The sequence below is a fragment of the Lissotriton helveticus genome, chromosome 2_1 (assembly GCF_964261635.1).
Source record: "Lissotriton helveticus chromosome 2_1, aLisHel1.1, whole genome shotgun sequence".
NCBI lineage: Eukaryota > Metazoa > Chordata > Amphibia > Caudata > Salamandridae > Lissotriton > Lissotriton helveticus.
In genome coordinates, this window is record NC_136059.1 from 887,375,528 (window position 1) to 887,389,794 (window position 14,267).

The window sequence follows — 14,267 nt, forward strand, 5'->3', positions numbered from 1 at the left end:
CAAGATTGGTAAAATAATATTCAAATCGTTCTTTCTATAAAACAAACAAAGCAACATATTACACCTAGTTGTATATGAAAGTGGAATATGGTGGTAGGCTACATCTTCAGCAGCCGAAGATGGTAAATCTGTTCAAACATAGTCATCTTTATTATCTAAATCTTGGGTGTATTCCTGAACTAATCTGGAGTGAACATTTGTTGTGAAATCTTCCTTTGAAACATATATAAATGAAGCTTTTAATATCTATTGTATGTGCAGATAATGTCAGTGCAGGTGTGAATTCTGTCTCTGAGGTTCAACTCATACCAACTAAAAGAACTGTAAATGCGAGCACAACAACTGTTAGTGTGACAGCCATGACAATTCTACATCTAGCTTAGGTAAGGAAACACATTTTTTTTAACAGTCAGACCTTTAATTTAAAATAGCAGCAGGCAGGTTCAGCATTCTGCCTTTACTTTTTCTTACATAAAATGAGCGTAGCTGTCAGTGGCTAAGTTGCACTTATTTCACTCAGCTAATATACAATAATCTTCATTGTATCCCTAGCCATACTGCATATTGTTTTAAAAGTGTTATCCCTAATCGTCTACTGCATCCTTGGCCCTGGGGGAATTCTTCTTAATATTTTTTTATTTGTCTTTGTTAGTGAATACTTGTCATGTTATTTATCACAGCCTTTATAATTCAGTTACACACAGTTCCTTGTTTGTAGAATCAGATCTCTCTGCTTTGAATTTGATACATATTGATTATCAAGTCATATTTTGTGGTATGGTTTTAGGAATTTACATCAAAAGCTGTTTATTGAGGCATATCATTGAGGTTCAACTGATTCCGATCTCAGTTCATTGGGATCTTGAAATGTTGCATTAGGCACATTCTCTGTATAGCAAGTCCATTAAGGTGCAGAATACCTACAACAAGATACATTTGCTCTCTTGGATCTTCTTGTTGTTTGTTCATATTCTTCTGATTTGCTTATAAAACTGGAGTTTGTTTCTTCAACAATGGTTCATGGTATGCATTCAATGGACATACTAGATCTCAGTCATCTCCTACTATTCAGCCATTCTGATCTCTATTATAGTTTTTCTTTTCTCACACTTGTTCCCTTATCGGGATCGCTCTATGGTTCTGGTGGCAATTCACTGATTCCCTTACCTTCAGCTCATAGTTCTCCATCTTCAGGGGATACTTCCACACCACTTTCTGAGATTTCAGGAACTTGAAATGGTGAGGAAATATGCTGTACTTCGCACCCTTCTAGTCCTTCAGGATGTATGGATACAGGAGGTCTTAGACTCGGCTCAAATGTAACAAATTCACCAAGCAGATAACTCAATTTCTGGGAGTGAGAGGCATGCACCCTATTTGGTATCCCCACACATTTTATAGCAGTATTGGTGATTAATATCATGTGACAGTGTCCTTTCCACCTTGGTTCCTGGTACCATTCACAAATGTGCTTTTTGACCAGGACCCATTTACCAAGGTTAAGGTTGTGACACTGCTCTTGGGTTTGAACGGCAGTGACAGCTTCAACCAGTGTGAAAGATAATGTACCACAGCAGCCTAGCCTTTTCAACAGTCTAGGATAATGTCATCTGTGATATTTTAAAGTGCATTAGCAGCCATTCACATAGCACGTACCCCGAGTATTGCATGAGGCGATAATCTTGCCCTCCTATCAGCAGTGCTTCTGAGACTCTTCAATACTAATGAAAAAGCATTGGGTGATTTCAGTGATGTAGATGCACAGACTTTGGCCAAACGTGATTTCAGCATCTCGTTTAGTTGTTCAACTATACCCAAAGCTTCTGGACGAAAACTATATTGCAATCTCTGTTCTAGTGTAAGTGCCACATACAGCATTCTAAGGACGTCCTTGTAAAGTGGGCTCCTAAGTCTGACTCCAGAGAAACCAGAAATCTGAAAGGGTGGCATGAGTTCATGTAACAGCAGTTTAGTTACAGTGAGACTGTTATTTCTCTCTGTTGGATAGGCTTCCACCCATCGGGAGAAATTGCACACTATAACCAGGAAATATCTCAGCTTGTTATAAACAGCCATTTTGATCAAATCCAACTGCATCCTATTGAAGGGTCCTCCTGATCTTCTTCTGTGACTCAGTGTTACAGGGGTTCTCCTCCCTACATTAATTTTCTGACATGTCACACACAAATGACTTGGGGGTAGATGTATCAAGATTCCAGATTGCGATTTCTAAATAGAAATATTTAAGGAATCGCTATTTAGAAATCGCAAAATGGAATGTATGTAGAAAATTGCTATTTTTTAGAGATTTCTTAGTCTTCCTTATTTGCGAATTCGCAATTTGCGAATTCGCAATTAAGGAATAATTTCCCATGCATTCCTATGGGCCAGGAGGCCCATAGGAATGAAAGTGAAATAATTCTCAATTTGCGATTCGCAATTTGCAAATCGCAAATTGAGAATTATTTCAAGGGTGCAGGGGTGTCTCCAAGACACCCTGCTGCACCCCTGAAATTTACATGTGTTTGCATATGGTGCACATACATGCCCTATGGGCATGTATGTGCGTCACATGCCACCTTCACAAATGCCAAATAGGGCATTTTTGAAAGAAATCGCAAATTACCACCAACTACAAGTTGGTGGTAATTTGCGATTTCTTAACCCAAATTTGCATTTCCTAAAACATTCATACATCGCATTTAAGGAATCGCAAAATTTGCGATTCCTTAAATGCTTAAGCAAAATAAGGAATCACAAATTTTTGCGATTCCTTATTTTGCGATTTTCTGATACATATGAAAAAATGCAAAAAAGTATTTTGCGATTCGCAAAGGCCGGAATTCGCAGAATTCCAGCCTTTGCGAATCGCAAAAGGCTTGATACATCTACCCCATAGCTCTTTAGCAAATACCATAGATTAACCCAATTCTGCCTGAATAATTTCATCATTGCATCTCTTCCAATGTGTGCAGGGCCATAGAAGTGTCTTGTCATGGGAAATGCAAGCTTTCTGGCAACACTGGTCTTCCATCTGCTGAAACCCATATGTCGTTAGAATTTTAACACATCCTGATCAGAACCCCTCCTAGCTGTTCTGCCTTTGAAACGTTTCCCTGCAGCCTTTTAATTTCTTCCTATGTATCGGCTATGGACATCAGCATTGACAAGGTGGTGTCCTCATCAGAATCCTTTGTGTATTCTCTGTTAAATGGGCTTGCCACAATTTCACAAAACTGAGCAACTTTTTCGGCATATCTGTTTTCAACAGACATAGTCATTGCTACTTCTGTTGGTTGCTAATTTAACTACCACAATTTCTTGAGATAATTGTAATGGTTCCAACAAGCTCATCTCATAGTCTTCATTTCAGATCGGTGGTATGCCTTGTGACCGCAATTATATGTAATTATGGACCCCCCCAAATCATAGTGACTATCTATAAATATAGTCACTTGTAATTGAGCTCTACAATTCACGTAAGGGCAATGAATTCCGCCACTTGTGCAGAGGTAACAACTCAAAGACAAATTGCTGAATTGTACAGACAGTGTACGCTGCTCTCAAATTTCCCTCATTGTCTCTTTATGTTCAGCTGTCTACAAAGATTACATAGTCAGGCTCATGAAGGGGTTCTCCTTAATATCAAAAAATAAATTGGTGGTCAAGACAGCTGTGCTCAACTTCTTGCAATCAATTTCATTTACCGGCAATGGTAACAATATAGTGGTATTGAGTGTTTGACATTGCTGCAATACAACATTATCAGCAGCAAGAATTTGTAAGTCTGCTGTGGCTAAGTTGCACTTATTTCACTCAGCTAATATACAAATACTGGGTTTTGGTGCAAAAGAGTGATATGTCCACTGAGTGAGGGTCCTTCACTATGTTCTCGCTTCTTTCAATACTGACATCAACCATAGCAACTGCTTTAAGGCAGTCAAGCAGTCCACTGGCAACAGTGTCAAGAGTAGTTGAAAAATATGCCACAGGTCTTCGAGAGTCTCCATGTCACTGAGTAAGCACTGAATGAGCGCAGCCCTCTCTCTCACGGCAAACATAAACATTTCACTGTAATCAGGCATTCCTAGTGCCAGGGCATGGCAGAGACTTTCTCTCAGTTCTAGGAATGCTTTCAAGCAGTTGTTGTCCCATGTAAGCAGATCAGACACATTCTTGTGCAAAAGGCCTCGGTAAAGGCTTGGCCACTAAGGGAAAGTTTGGTATCCACTGTCTACAGTAGTCCACCATTCCTAGGAACATTTTGGCTGTGTCTTGGGTGTGTTCATTTTATTAATTGTTGTGATTCTCTCCTGTGACACCCATCTCATTCCTTTTTCTACGAGATGTTCTAAATATCGGACCTCTTCTGGAAATATTGTAATTTGCTCTGAGATACATTTTGTCCATTCTCAACCAAATGATTCAATAAAGCAATTGTGTCTTGTTTATAATCTTCTTGTGTACTTGATGGCACAAGTATGCCATCAATGTAAGGGCACAAGAACGTTCTTTTTCAATATCTGATTTAAGATCAGAGAGCTCTCTGTATACCCCTGTGGAACTCGTGACCATGCCAAAATGCTATCTCTGAATATAAATGAGAACTGAAATTGACTGTCGTAATGCAATGGATAGAGGATAAAGGCCAGTCAGAGATCCACAACAGTAAACCATTCTGCATTTCAGGATATTTGAAATAGTATTGTAACTGGATTTGGTACCATGGGACAACATCGGACTAGAATATAGTTAATTTTTTTAAGATCCTGTTTAATTCTATACTTGACATTAGGCTTCTGTAAACCCATAATCGGCAAATTGGAAGGGCTTCCAGCAATATCTCTCAAAAGTCCTTGTTTTAGCAATCACTGGAGTTATTCTAACCACTGTTTCAGGTGTGAGATTACATGGTGGAATTCTTGGAACCACTGCATTTTGCTTTATAGTAATTTGGACTGGTTGTACATGTTTGACTAGTCCGATGTGTTTTCCTGCAAAATTCCATACTACTCATTTTACAGTATCTTGTAAATAGGGAGGTAATCCATTCTTTTCTGGCCACTCTAGATTCCTTCCTTCCTAAGAGATTCACAGGAATTGAATCCAACACAACAAATTCGTAATCTTCCTCAAATGTAGCTAATTTTACAGGAACTTTCTTTGAACTAGAGTAAGTTATTTGCTTCTTTGTGACACCTACAACTTGGATTTTTCTTGCCAAGAGGGGAAGGTCTGGGAATTCTGTTGAACAGGTAGCAACTGGGTCAATGAGAAATGATAATTGGTGGCGATGTAAGTATTCTTCTACATACTCCTTCTACAAATAGTCTACTTTGGTCCACCTCCAAGACTGTGTCAAGTACGCAAACTTACTCCCCCATCAGGCACCGTCATTGTGGAAATGTCAGAATCAAAACTCCCATTCTCAAACATAGTAAACTGCTGAAATGGGTGCTGATTTTGGGATGGATTTGAATTCCTATAAAATCTGGGATTTCACATGTTCTGAGGGGCCATTAGGGCTTGCAGGACCTGCATTATATGGGCTTGTAACTGATTTGATGTCTGCATTTTCTGGATGGGTACTTGAACTGGAACATTTTGCATCACTGTTTGACTGAAATGTTTCAGTTGCCCATCACCACTTACTCAGTTGGGATTCTGTCTATGTTCCCTCTTTCAATGCCCGAACCTGTTACAATAGTGACAAGGAGTTGGTTTCGTCAGTGTTTCAACATCTACCCCAGAATTGGGATGAACCAGAACACCTCAACCACTACCCAGTGGAAGGCCAAATACACCTTATGCCATTTAACTCCCAGCCTGAAAACCAACACCTTGTATTACACCAATATTCCCTAAATACGACTGATTCTGAAATCCTTTCTGAGCCAGCTTCGTTTTGGCCGAAGAAATTTCTCCTTAAGCCTTTTCTGCTTTCTCTCTTGCTCATCATTACAGTATTTTTCGTACCTCTTGATCTCATCTAAGTGCCCTATCTGCCAACAAATCATATCCTGTTGTAAATGCATACTGATCTCTGGTCCCAATAGCTTCATTTGGGTCAAAATACATTTCTCCTTAAGCCTTTTATGCTTCATCTCTCTTTTCAGAATGTTCTTGTCCACTGTGCTGTTTAAACACCTGTATAATCGTTCATAATAAGCATGCCCTGATTCTTTAGCTTTTGAGTAGTTCGAGTGATTTTTAACCAATCAATGTCTCTCACTGGAACTTTCTCTTTCAAAGAAGTAATTATCTTATCGTACTTTTCTTTTTCTTCCCTTGTATCTTTGTCAATATACTCTCTCATCTACAAAACTCGCTACATTTCGGAATGTACTTCAACAGTTCATCAATGTGTATTCTTAAAGATCGCATGGTCACAATTCCTTCATCGTCTGGCTGTGCCCTAAAACCTTTTTTGTAAAGGGATGCTCTTAGTGATATCAATCTTATATTTACCTACCAACTCTGTCAATTTATCATCTCTCATTTGAACTCTATTATTTTGCCAAAAATGTCTGCTGATTATAGCTGAGAACATTTTCCAGCTTGGTGATTTCCCTATCAATTGAAGTGCTGTGGCTGTCTGCTTATGCATTTAATTGTCTCATTAGAGATCTTTGTTGTGTTTCTCAACTGACATCTTCTTCCATTTTTAATTTAATTTAGATTAGGGAAATTCCTTTATTGAACATGCTTGTTGCATTATGAGTATTTTGACTGTAATATCTACTATTATTGTGTTTCATCTTGTATTGAAATGTCAACTAATGGATTACTTGAACTTGTAATAACAATGGCTAAAGATTCAAAATTTCTAAATAAAATATTGTTTATTTACTAAATTGGTAATAAAACATTTTAATTAGCACAAATTCTCTTTATTGACTTTACAAATGTCAAAAGATTTGCTGGAACTGAAGTGGTGATGTAAATGATTGTTCTTTATTGCATTGGGTTTTACAATAAACAACACTGCCTCAGACGAAATTGCTTCTTTCGTGTTTTGTGCAAAGAAGAGGTTCGGATGGCACAGCCAAAAGATGAGAAAAATTTGAAAAGTATCAAATCCACTCCTTGTGTGGAAAAGTTAACGATGGAAAAAGCTGCATAAAATGTTTACAAAATTGAATTTCAATGGAATATATCGATTAATTTGGTAGGATTGAATAACAGCTTAAATGGGGACTTGAGCTGTGCGTTTGGTCGGGGCGGCGAATTCACCCCAGTCTGATCATCTTTCTAAACTGTACCATTGATGAACAAAGGTTAATTCTATTTGGAACAGTCCAACCCTAACTGCCAAGTCAGATACTCCCTGAAATAGAACACAAACAACCCAGGACTGGGTGCGTCCTCTTTATGGGCTCATCAGCCAGGTATAGCTTGGTTCCAGTGACACAGTGTGCACAGGACCCATATCTGGGCATATCCATCTCACTTAAGGTAGCACTTTGAGTATGCAAAACAGTGATGAATCTAATGCTTGAATTCATCTCAGCAACTAGTAAGTACCACGGCCACATCCTAATACCTTGTTATTGTGCACACCATGTCACCACAGTTTAGCCTGAGCTATATGAAAATCAGTCTTGACCCTGCTCCAATTGGAACAATCTAGACTGAGCTGCCAAGCCAGGTACTCCCAGAACCAGAACACAAGCAACCCAGGACAAGTTTTGCCCTAATTTTGGGCTCATCATCTGGGTACAGCCTGGTTCCAGTGACACAGTGTCCGGGTCTGCTCCACGGAATCCGATTGATGCTTATAAGGGTCCACGTCCAAACATCACAAACCTTCTTGTATAAACACACAGAGGTTTTGAGCCATTAGGTGAGGGATAAAAAGAACAGGGAAGGGAAAGGGAAGGGTCAGCAGGGAAGGGATATACCTGAAACGACAAAACACATACTTAGAATCACTCCAGTGGAAACAGGCTACTCTCATATGATACACACCAAAGAGCAGAACAGGTCTGGAAATAATGTATGACCAAAAAGTGACTCTGAAACAGTAGGATGTGTGTGTGAACAAAAGTTGTTGAGAGTTATAGGTAACCCAAAGCTAGAAGAATTCCCATCAGACCACCTTCACGATGGAGTTAACGTCACGTGGGAATTGCTGTACAATCCAAACCTCATCCGACCAAGTAGTGCCGGCGTGGAGAGTGGATGTCAGAAATCTAGCCAGGGTGTTTACCATGAAGTGGACTAGAGTATGTGCAGTGCTCAAATAGTGGTGATAATTAAAATTGACTACGCTGATTCTATGAGGGCATACGTGGAGGAATCAGTGTGTCAAGAGTAAAAACAAGCCAGTGTGGTGACTGCCCACTGGCGCTGTGTGGAACGGTCGACATGTTTCAGCCAACGGGGATTTGCCCCGGCTTTCTTCAGGACCTTAATTATCAGCTAGCTACTGCAACCATTACTACAGGTAATGTGTGACCAAAAATTATTTATAAAAAATAATTAGTGAGTTTACTAATAGACAATAAATATCTACCAGGAACTCCAACGCTTTAAACGTCCACTGTTGAGTTGAGCTCAACTCGTGTTCGGAGGCACCGACGGACAGAGCGGGGCCTCATACTCCCGAGCGGTTGCCGGGTGAGGTGAGGCCTTCACCCACACAAGGCTGGGAAGAAGACAAGCTTCTCCCACGCCAGTGGACGTTTAAAGCGTTGGAGTTCCTGGTAGATATTTATTGTCTATTAGTAAACTCACTAATTATTTTTTATAAATAATTTTTGGTCACACATTACCTGTAGTAATGGTTGCAGTAGCTAGCTGATAATTAAGGTCCTGAAGAAAGCCGGGGCAAATCCCCGTTGGCTGAAACATGTCGACCGTTCCACACAGCGCCAGTGGGCAGTCACCACACTGGCTTGTTTTTACTCTTGACACACTGATTCCTCCACGTATGCCCTCATAGAATCAGCGTAGTCAATTTTAATTATCACCACTATTTGAGCACTGCACATACTCTAGTCCACTTCATGGTAAACACCCTGGCTAGATTTCTGACATCCACTCTCCACGCCGGCACTACTTGGTCGGATGAGGTTTGGATTGTACAGCAATTCCCACGTGACGTTAACTCCATCGTGAAGGTGGTCTGATGGGAATTCTTCTAGCTTTGGGTTACCTATAACTCTCAACAACTTTTGTTCACACACACATCCTACTGTTTCAGAGTCACTTTTTGGTCATACATTATTTCCAGACCTGTTCTGCTCTTTGGTGTGTTTCATGTTGACAATAGGGGAGCGAGCAGTCAGGTCGTAAAATATTCCCCTTGACCCTCCCACACAGGTTTTGTATTTTGTACTCTCATATGATCTCACTAAAGAACACCTAGGTACCTTATGGTAAGAAAGCAAATGGCCCTGGCGATACGTCTCCTCAATCACCTCCTGTCACTTTATGAAGCCATGACAAAAGGCAAGAGATTCGGATAACTGGATTCTGTTATATACACAGCACCTTGCTGGAATAGCCAATAAAATAAAGGTTCTCTGGGATTGAAGTATTAACCACGATTTCCTTATTGTCAGAAACGGCAGTGCGTGGGAAGCAAGAACCACCACACTCCGCTCTGTATTTCATAAGGGCATGAACGACATACTGCAACCTTCACCAGAAAGAATATGTCACATTAAGGTATCCACTGTTAGATCCAAATAGCATGGAAACTTCTCCGCTCTATATTTCAGCCAGAAAAGTGAAGATGAGAGACAGTCAGTACACGGTAGCGCGTAGATTCGACCTCCACCGCGCTCCGCGAACTGTATGCCAAAACACAAGTCTTTTAATCCAGGAAGAAACAAAAGGCTGAAATCCCTCTATACTCTCATAGAAGTTAACTCACTCCATAGAAGAGAGAACGGTAACGCGTGGCTGTTAACCACCGCGCTCCGCTCTTGTAAATGAAATCCAAGTACAGTGTAGCTGGAATAGCTCGCCCGTTTAGCAAATCACTCCCCGCAATCCCGATCCTACCTGGGACTCGGGTCACGAAAGAATCCAACTTCGCTCAGTTCCAGACAGCCGACTAAATGGCTGGAAGCGTCTCCAAACAACACTCCGGGGGAAAGCCGGAAACCAACGAATTACACGCAACAGGAAGCGTGTTTGCGCTGCTCTAATACTTCCACTCACCGGGGAGTCTGGGAGTTGTAGTCTAAACTCCTGTTCCGGTCTTCATGTCCTTCCTCCTAGCGCTTGCACACACATGTATTCTGCAATGCAGGCGCAACCTGGGAAATCCTGACAGTATGTCCTCCCCCCTAGCGCCTTCTAGGGCCAGGTCGCAGAGGGAACCTACAATGATAGGAACGGACAGCCTCAGGGGCATGGAGGTTCTGCACAGGCTCCCAGGAATCGTCCTCAGCCAAGTACCCCTTCCAAGAGACCAGATACCACAGGACACCCCTCCTGTACTTGGAGTCCTTGATACTCTGTACCACATACTCAAAACCATCATCACAAAGCACGGGAGGAGGTGCACGCCTCCTGGCACCAAAAGCAGGTTTTAACAAGTTGCAATGGAACACTGGATAGTTCCTGAGCGTACCCGGCAGTTTTAACTTGTAAGCCACCGGATTGATCTGTTTTACGATGACATAAGGACCAATGTATCTAGGGTGAAAGATACTGCGCAATTTGAAACAGATGTTTCTGGTGGAAAGCCATACTTTATCCCCTACATCATAGGACGGACCTGCCCTCTGATGTTTGTCCTCTCTTCTTTCATACTCAGTCTTTGCTTTCTGCAGATGAGCCCTGATCTTTTTGTGCACCGCTTGTAAGTCACGCATCTGCCCCAACACTGTAGGTTGATCAGCTACCCCCTCCGGAATGCTGATAGGAAGAATTTGGGCGTCAAAACCGTAGGTGGCGCAAAAGGGAGACACCCCCAGTGAACTGTGCCAGGCGTTGTTGTATGCCACTTCGGCCATCCACAACAAGGAGACCCATGAGTCCTGGGCTTCAGCAGCATAGAACCTGAGATATTTTTTCACTGTTTGATTGAGTCTCTCTGTTTGCCCATCAGTCTGAGGGTGGAAGCTAGTGGAGAGAGAAGACTAGATCTGCATGGCCTTGCACCAGGCCTTCCAGAACCTGGCGATGAATTGCGGGCCCCTATCCGAGACTATAACCTTGGGCACCCCATGCAAACGAATAACATTGTTTAACAGCAACTGTGCTGTTTGACCTGCGGTGGGGAGATTCACACAGGGAATGAAGTGTCCCATTTTGGTGAGACTATCTATTACCACCAGGATAGCCGTTTTACCTTGATCTGGGGGTAGTCCTGTAACGAAGTCAACGCTGATGGTCTGCCAAGGCCTTTTCGGTGTGGGTAGAGGCATCAACAGCCCCTTCCTTTTTCCTGTCTCGTTCTTGGCTCGAGCACACTCCTCGCAAGATCCTACCCATGTGGTTACGTCTCCCTTGATTGTCTCCCACCAGAAACAACGTTGCAACAACTGAATCGTTTTGCTCACACCTGAGTGACCTGCCAACAAGGTATCATGACACCATTCAAAAGCCTTCTTTCTTAAGGCTAAACTAGGTAGATATAATTTACCGTCCTGAAAAGGTAGCCCTTGTTTCAAAGAGCGACCACTTCCCCTAGTAGCCCAAGTCACCCATGCATCTAGAGCCTTTGATTGGCGAACCAAATCCAAGAAGGTGTTTGCCTGAACAACGCAAACCACCTTTCCCGGATCTACTATCGCCTCTAGGGATTTTTCACCAAGTGCGTTGCCAGCATGAGTCTGCCTGGACAGGGTATCAACTTTCCTGTTCTCTACCCCAGGTCTATACGCGATGATAAAATCGTATTCTGAGAAGAATAACATCCACCTCATCTGTCTCTGCGTGAGGTTCCTTGCTGTTTTCATGTACTGGAGGTTTCTATAATCAGAGAACATGGTGACCGGGAACGCCGCCCCCCCACAGATGTTGACGTCATTTCTGGAATGCTTTCTTTATTGCTTGCAGCTCTTTTTTGGCTATAGTATAGTTTGTCTCTGCTGTGCACAGTTTCTTGGACATATAGGCTACGGGATGTAATTGACCTGTGGTCTGGTTCCGCTGTGACAGGATAGCCCCTATCGCTGCATCTGAAGCATCCGCTTCCACTATGAACGGATGTTCTGGTTTAGGATGGGCCAAGATCGGGGCAGTGGTAAAGGCTTCTTTCAGAGTCACAAAAGCATTTTCTGCTTCTTTAGACCAAAGAAAAGCAGCTCCTTTTCTGAGTAGTTTAGACAGAGGTGACGCTACCTGAGAAAACTGCTAAATAAACCTACGATAGTAGTTTGCGAATCCCAGGAAGCTCTGGACGTCTTTTACACTGGAGGGAATTGGCCACTCTTGGACCGCCTGAACTTTTCTCTCAGACATTTGCAACCCAGTAGGACTCAGAATCACCTCCAGGAATTCCACCTCAGTCACACCGAATTCGCATTTACTCAGCTTACAATAGAGTTTGTTTTCCCCCAACCTCTGTAAAACCTGAAAGACATGGTGCCTGTGGACCTTGGTTCTGTCTGAGTAAATGAGAATATCGTCGATGTAGACGACCGCACAGACATCCACAAACTCCTTCTAAACATCGTTAAGAAAATACTGAAATGCCGCCGGGGCGTTAAACAGCCCAAACGGCATAACAGTATATTCATATAATCTGTAACGAGTCTTGAAAGCAGTTTTCCACTCGTCCCCTTCTCTAACACGCACCATATGGTACGCGCCCCTCAAGTCCAAATGGGTATATATTTGGGCATCCCTCACTTGATCCAGTAGGACCGGAATGAGGGGCAAAGGGTATCTGTTTCTTACCGTGTTCTTGTTTAGAACCCGGTAGTCCACACAGGCTCTCAATTCTCCGTTTGCTTTTTTGATAAAAAACAAAGGAGAGGCTGCGGGGGATCTGGAGGGTCTGATGAACCCAATAACAACATAGTGATCAAAGTATTTTTTTAAGTGCCCCGTCTCAGGTACTGACAGTGCATAAACACGACATGATGGTAGCGTGGCTCCATCCACTAGATCAATGCGGAAATCATATATCCGGTGTGGTGGCAACTGTTCTGCCTGGCTTTCGCTAAAGGCATCCTCAAAGCGTTTGTATTCAGAGGGTAGGATGACCTTTTTCTCCGCTGCAGTAGCCACTACCACGGGGAGAAATAAGGCAGCGGCTCACTGTGTCTTGAAAGCGTTCAGATGCTCCTTGCATTCCTCGGACAAGAACCGGACCTCTTTTGTTTTCCAATCGATCAACGGGTTGTGATAGCTTAGCCAAGGCATCCCCAGAATGACCTCGTATTGTGGGGCCTCTATAATGTTTAGCGGTAGTTCTTCCCTATGCAGTCCCTCTGGTCCCTTAAAAGACAACGCCACCACGTCAGTCTGTTCGGTAATGAGGCCAGATATCAGAGGTTTCCCGTCTACAGCCAATACCTCCTCGGGGGTCTCTCTAGTCACTCTGTCCAAGGATAAAGAGGATACTAAGCTGCTATCTATAAAGTTCCCCGTGGCCCCTGAGTCAATCATGACCATGACCTGATGTATCTTTAGCTGACTCTCTAAGCTCATTGGGAGAACGATATGTGTCTCCGTATCCTGCAAGGCCATGACTGTTAGCGAAGGAATCTTTAAAGGCTGGGACTCCCTTTGTTGTTCCTGTGAACTCTCTGTCACTGCCTCGGAGGCACCAACAACAGAGACAGCTATTCTTTTGCCTTGGTCCCATACCCCAGACGTTTTCGGTTTGGTGGGGCACTCTTTAACGTAATGCCCCTTTTTTCCACAGTATAGACACAACCCCAGGGCTCTACGGTTCTCTTTTTCTTCCCTAGACAAGGGTGCTCTTACTGCTCCAATCTCCATGGGTTCTGAGCTTGATTCTGAGGAAGGCAAGGGTCTCTGAGGTGTAGCTTCGGACCCAAAAGAAACCCTGTCCCACCTTCTTCTTTCTCCTCCTCTTTTACTTTGTCTACCATCTAAACGCAAGGTTAGATTGATCATATCTGTGCAGGTAACCGGTTGAGGGTCTATCTGGGCAATAAAGTCCTTTAGTCCGTCCCTCAACCCTTGATAAAAAAGCGACATCCTCTTTTCCTCCGGCCATGAGGTCTCTGCCACTAACCTATTGAAATCATCAAGTATGACACTGAATCCCTCCTACCCTGTCTAAGGGTGAGTAATTCTCTGTCTGCGGTAAAAGTAGTAGCGCGTCTATCAAA